The sequence below is a fragment of the Nothoprocta perdicaria genome, unplaced genomic scaffold (assembly GCF_003342845.1).
Source record: "Nothoprocta perdicaria isolate Ctin4 unplaced genomic scaffold, notPer1 scaffold_375, whole genome shotgun sequence".
NCBI classification, from domain to species: Eukaryota; Metazoa; Chordata; class Aves; order Tinamiformes; family Tinamidae; genus Nothoprocta; species Nothoprocta perdicaria.
The window spans coordinates 189,350-195,451 of record NW_020455616.1 but is presented as its reverse complement, the minus strand read 5'-3'; positions in this window follow the sequence as shown (position 1 = coordinate 195,451).

Genomic DNA, 6,102 nt, shown 5'->3' with positions numbered 1-6,102 from the left:
TTTCCTACTTACTGTGTTTAATAGCAGTCCTAAACTGTGTGTGGCACCTAGCACAGGTGAGGCTCCACCCTTGTCAGGAGCTTTTAGAAGCTAATGAAATAAATATGATGATCTTATCATGACTCTGATGTTATAAATACTTAAAGCCTGAATTCCTTGAATCAGGTATTAGCATGAGAATCTCAACTTCTCTTTAAAAAGACAATCAACATTTTAGTCCTCCTTGAAAAGAAAAGCAGGAAATTTTCACTTGATGGATATCGCCAATTCAGAAGGCTGATTCAGCTCACTAACCTGGCAGAGAGGAATTCACCCTCTGAGATGATTTTCTGCCGGTTTAATGAGCTGGACAAACATCAGAAGTGGTGCAGCAGAAGCAGCACAGACGCACAAACAGGGTCAGGAGCAGAAGTGCATTATCACCCTCAGCAACCTTGATCAGCTAGACACCTCGTGAAGGCTCACCACAGAAATGAAGCAGCACAGCAGAGCAATATCTGAAGAGGCAGCTCAGGGACTTCATCAGCTGGAAGATGACTCAGGCATTCCTAACAGCTACTGAGAAATCTTTCCTCCGAGGCTAGTCCCTCCTGCTGCCAACCTGGGCATAAACCACACGAGCTGCTTTTGTTTGTTTGTGCCTTCGACGCCCATATGGGTCCTCTCTTGCGAGACGTGCTGACAGGTGTTGTTGCTTCCCCATACTATTCGTGATTTTATGGGTGTTTATCCCCCCCGTCATCTCTAGTCACATCTGCTCATGCTACAATTATCCTGTGTGCTGGAAATTAAACAACCTTTACTGGGGAGTATCATAAAATGAGGCTGCCACTGCACAGTGACAGCTTTCCATGCAAGGAGACTTTGCTGAATTTCTCCCAGAACTTGCCTGTTCTCCTCTTCTTACGTGCTCACACTCTTGTGGATCTGCCCCCATTCCTGTTCTAGTTTGCCCCCATTTCTAGGCTCTTTTCCCCTTCAGACTCTCCTGCCAACCCTGCCGATTGCTCTAAACATTGGTTTCTGCTCAAAAGTCTAGTGTGGGGCTGCACTSGGTCTTCCTCCCCTTTTACATCCCCACACACACTGGTCCTTTCCTGTCCTTGATTCTCATGCCTCCATTGATTGCTTTAACTCCCCATGCACACAAACGCACACACAAATTGTTCCTTCCTGTCAGAGTAGGCATATCTCCATTACTGCTCCTCTTTTCTTCTAGGTCATGTATCATATTTCCTTTCCCAGGAGAGATCTTTCTAATTGCTTGGCCTCACAGCGTTTTCTTCTCCCAGGTATCTGCCCAGGTCGTTGCCTCTGTTTCCACAGCCACCGTGTCACCAGGTGCAGCCACGCTGCTTCTGCCCCATCCAGAGAGCACATCCAGAGTGTCTCCCACACTATCTGGATGCCTGATGTGTCTTTCCCTGGTTTTCCACTCATCATCCCATTCTAGCACTGGAGCCCATGGGTGGTTCAGGTGCAGTCTTGGTGAAGGGCTTCATTCTTGCCCTTTGTTTCCCTTCAGCTCAGCTTGTTCCTCAATCTTCCCCTCACATTTGTGGGGTGTTTTTTTTTTTTTTTTTTTTCTTTTTTTGGCTATCAGTTCTGCTGGGTGATAGAGAGTTTCCCCTTTGCCTTATGTTTTCCTTCCAGCAGTATTTCATCACTTAAATGCAGCTGACCGCTTGTGGTATGGGAGGTCTAGGAGTGTGCTCCATGCTGTATGGTAAATATGCCTCTTGGTTGCACTGCTGCAAGATGTGAATTCTGTACTTCCTCTTCCAAGGCCAGTGGTGCAGCTGGGAGGGCTGTCTTGGCTTGGAGAAAAGCTGCTGAGTTGCCAACTCCTGAACGAGGGTGGCAGCACCAAGGGCTGGAGCCTGTGTTCCCCAGACGCCCTAATGTGATGTCCAGTGCAATACCATGTGGAGCACCACAGCCAGAGGACACCTCCGCTAATGACAGTGACCAGGTGGGGTCCTCAGGGATGTTATTGGAGGATATGCCAAGGAGAGGGCCTATCTTGGGGAGATACATCTCTGCTTTTGCCACTGTCCTTCTCATCCTCTCCTGAAGGTGGTCAGCTAGAGCCACAAATCCATGTATGTGACCAAACTTTCATCTTCATGATGATGGGAGATGAACTGGCAAAAAAAATGCTGTGAATGAACACTGAGAGACCCTGAGGACCCCCTGCCCTGAGGAGAGACCTCTTCAACAGAGGATCAGAGGGCTGGAGCTGGCCACAGGCAGCCACAGGGAGTCACRGTCCCTCTCCTCCTACAGGCTGTGGGGCTCCAAATCCCTGGTCAGTGCTGGAACAGGGTTCATGACTGGGTTCCTGAGAGGACTCTACTCCTACAGTTGTGACTTASCCACTATTTCCAAAGTTAGACCTCTGCCACCTAGGGGAATAAGCACCTCCAGGCAGTGGGCTTTGGCCTCTCTTACCTCAGTATCACAGAATAGTTAAGGTTGGAAGGGACCTCTAGGGATCATCTAGCCCAACCCCCTGCTCCAGCAGGGAGACCCGGAGCATGGCGCACCCGGTCACATCTCTGCAGGTTTGGAAGATCTCCAGAGAAGGAGACTTCACAGCCTCCCTCGACAGCCTGTTCCAGGGCTCTGTCACCCTCACAGAAAAGAAGTTCTTCCTCATATGGAGATGGAACCGCCTGTGTTTCAGCTTATACCCATTGCCCCTTCTCCTGCTACTGGCCATCACTGAGAAGAGTTTGGCCCCATCCTCCCTACATTTTCCCCTCAGGTATTTGTATGTATTGGTARGATTCCCTCTCAGCCTTCTCTTTTCCAGGCTAAACAGGTCCCACTTGCTTAGTCCTTCCTCATACAAGAGATGCTCCAGTCCCTTTGTCATCTTTGTCACTCTCAAGGGTCACTGCTGGACCCTCTCTAGAAGCTCCAYGTCCCTCTTGTCCTGGGGAGCCCAGAACTGCCCCTAATGCTCCAGGTGCAGCCTCCTCAGAGCACCCAAACCTGGCACCCAAAATGGTTGTCCTCAGGATGGTGGCACAAAGGCCCTTTCCTTAGTCCTTGCCTTAGCCTGTCCCCCTGACTTCCCATCAGCAGCAAGGCCAAGGAGCAAGGAGCCAATACACGGCATGCTGCTAGAGAGCAGCCTTCACAGCACCCCCTTGCCTTTGGAGAGGAGTTCAGTTTCCAGAATGGTTTCCCTGATCTCAAGGGCCCATCATGACACGTCATCAAACAGCATCACTAAACACCTTGGGATTTCAGGTGAGTCTCCGTATTACAGAGATACTTCCCATCACTCCTGTGTTCTCAACACTGCATTCCTGCAGTACTCTGATTTTAGTGCAGCTTTGAGTCTCTGATGGCTAGAGGAGAAGAAAAAGGCCCAGTTAGGCCACTTCAACCAAAATCTCCGTGAGTTGAGTGGTGAACCTGTTCTTCCTGTATCTATGGCCAGCCGTGCACTGTTATGTAATCATCTACATGTCAATGCTAGGCCCGGAGCACAGGCACTTCAGCAGCTGTCCAGATTCCTCAGATGCCTGGATCCTCATGAAGCCTGTACCGGGATTGTATCACGGTGAATCAACAGGATGACACTGGGAGAGAGAATGCTGGGTCACAGTACTCTGAGGATCTCTCATGGGTGACTGCTTTCTGGGTCATTTTGACATAACCAAACTTGGACAAGAGCCTTTTTCACCCATGTTTGGATGGAGAAAAATCAAGTCAATTTACTCCCAACCAAACTAYATTATATTTAAGTTTAAACATCCTGCAAGATTATTCCTGCGACAAAAGGTCCCGGCCAGCATCATCAATACCAGGTACCCCCTAGATTGCAGTCAACAAGATCAAGTAGGTCCCATTCTGCTCAGTTTGCATATGGGGAGGTCCACCCTAGGTAACCCTCAACTAACTGATCCAGGAGATGAGAGTGTCCTGGATCCCCTACCTTGCTCCTAATATGCAGGGTTTCTGCAGAAGTCATGTGTCCTGAGCCACCCTTCACCTCTGGCCTCCTAACTTCAGGCTTTGGCACCTATCCCACAGACAACAATCTGAATATTCTGTTAGTCTTTCTCCAAACATCTGTATTCTCCACACTCTCTCACGTTCTCCATATTGAGACTCTGCTTCATACAGAGGTGGATCTGATCTCTGTGGTTGCACCCCTCCTCCTCCTGTTCTACATCCAGGACAGCATTTAGACTTCTATGCCAAGTCTTCTTACTGTGAAAACCAATGAGGACAATGGCACATTGCTTATGCCTGAAGAAGAGTAGAAAATAGGCCAAACATGTGGCAACACTTTCCCAGTATCTCTCCAGGTCCTTCCTGATCACAGTCGGCAACATCAAGATCTATGCAATACCTGACAGACTCTTCTTTCCTCAGTTTTTCTCATCTCTTCTTGAAACACAAACCTTTGATGACAATATCATCCTGCAGCAAGGAGTGTCACAGTAAATTACACGCGCTCGGAAAAAGCACCTAAGCATCCTTCCTCCCACGAGACAGCAAATCCAAGAACGTCATGCAATACGCTTCCAGACCGTAAAGCACGCAAGGTTGTATCACATGCATTTACACATGCTGAAATCAAGAATTACCCCCCTTTTTTTTTCCTATTGAAACTGCCCATTATGCCAGCTATCTCATTGTTAGATGTGCTTCAAGAGCTAGCATTGTATCAGCAAGCCACCCGTAAAGAACAGAACCGTAGACATGCTGAACGTGGTTGCACTGTGTGGAGCGTGCAACACCTTCCCTGTTCCACCGGCGCAGAAAGCGTGTGCATGGGTAGGGTTTCACGAAAGAGGATACCTTCCCCAGTTAGAATGACTGGAAGCAAACCTTCTCCATTTCAGCTCCCAGAACCAGCAAGATCTTGTTCATTAACCATCCTTGTGTAAGACTGGGTTTTAGCTGTAAATCTAGTGAGTTCTCTTTAAGCTGTAAATACTTCACTCAAACCCAGTATRTTTCAGATTATTCTATTTGTACAGGACAAGAGGGTTCTATTTTAACTTCTGAGCCATTTTACTCCATTACAGGCTAAATCACCAGGCAATCTTTCTTTCACATTGCCTGAAATAGCTTTAAAATAGCGCCAGCAACATAATTTAAGCTAGCGTACCTATCAGCAAAAGAGGATGACAAAGTATTCAGTGACTTGTGGCTCTGTTTGCATGGTCAGGAGGCTGCAAACACTCCCCACCTGCTAACTGGGCCTTCAGTTGATGCGTTTGGGCAATTCCCGGCAAGTGCCACCCAAAGGCCACAACCTGTCCTTCCTCAGCATCCCTCGCTGTGACACGCTCCAGCAAAATGCCGCTGTCCAAGCCCGTTTGCTGTGGGAAGCTCCGCGGTCTCTGCACACAGTGGAAAKGGAGATGACCATAGTTGCATCCCCATGTAATTCAGAGCAAAGCCCCAAGCTCTGAGAAGGGTGATGAGGGGAGAGGMAAAGGCGGCCAAGGAGAACAAAGCTGCTCTTCCCACTCCCGTGCAGCGTGGCATAAAGATGCCTCGTCACATAGGGGAGATCCGTAGGGAGTATCTTCCTATGGGGAGAGACCTACGTTAACCCCTGGTGCATAAAGAGCAGGGGCACCTGCAAAGYGTGGGCGACGCCACGGAGCTGTCGGTCTGCTCAGGGCCCTGAGACGTCGGCGAGCGCCCAAGGCGGCTTCACACCGGCCAGCTGCAGAGGGAACAACCCAGAGGCGCGGGCCTGGGCACCCATCCCGCTCCTGGCCGCCCTCCGTTCGGAGAGCCGCCTCAGGGCCAGTGAAACGGCTTCACTCCTGCTCCGCGGGCGGGAGGCTTCAGGACACGGCCCTGCCCTGCCCCGATCCGCACGGCGCCCGATTTCCACCGAGCCTCGGCCCGCGGCGGGTGCAGCAGGTCCCTCCCGGGCCGCCCCGGCCCTGAGCGGCCCCGCGGCCGCCCGGCGCCGCCTCCTTCCCCCTAAAATGGCCGAAGTTCCCGGGCCGCCTGCTTCGAGGTGCGCGGCGGGGCGGGCGGGCGGACCGCGCTGCCGCCGGAGGGCGCCGCCGGGCCGGGCCGCCCTCTCTGCTTGACGTCAGGCGGGCGGCCCGGCCG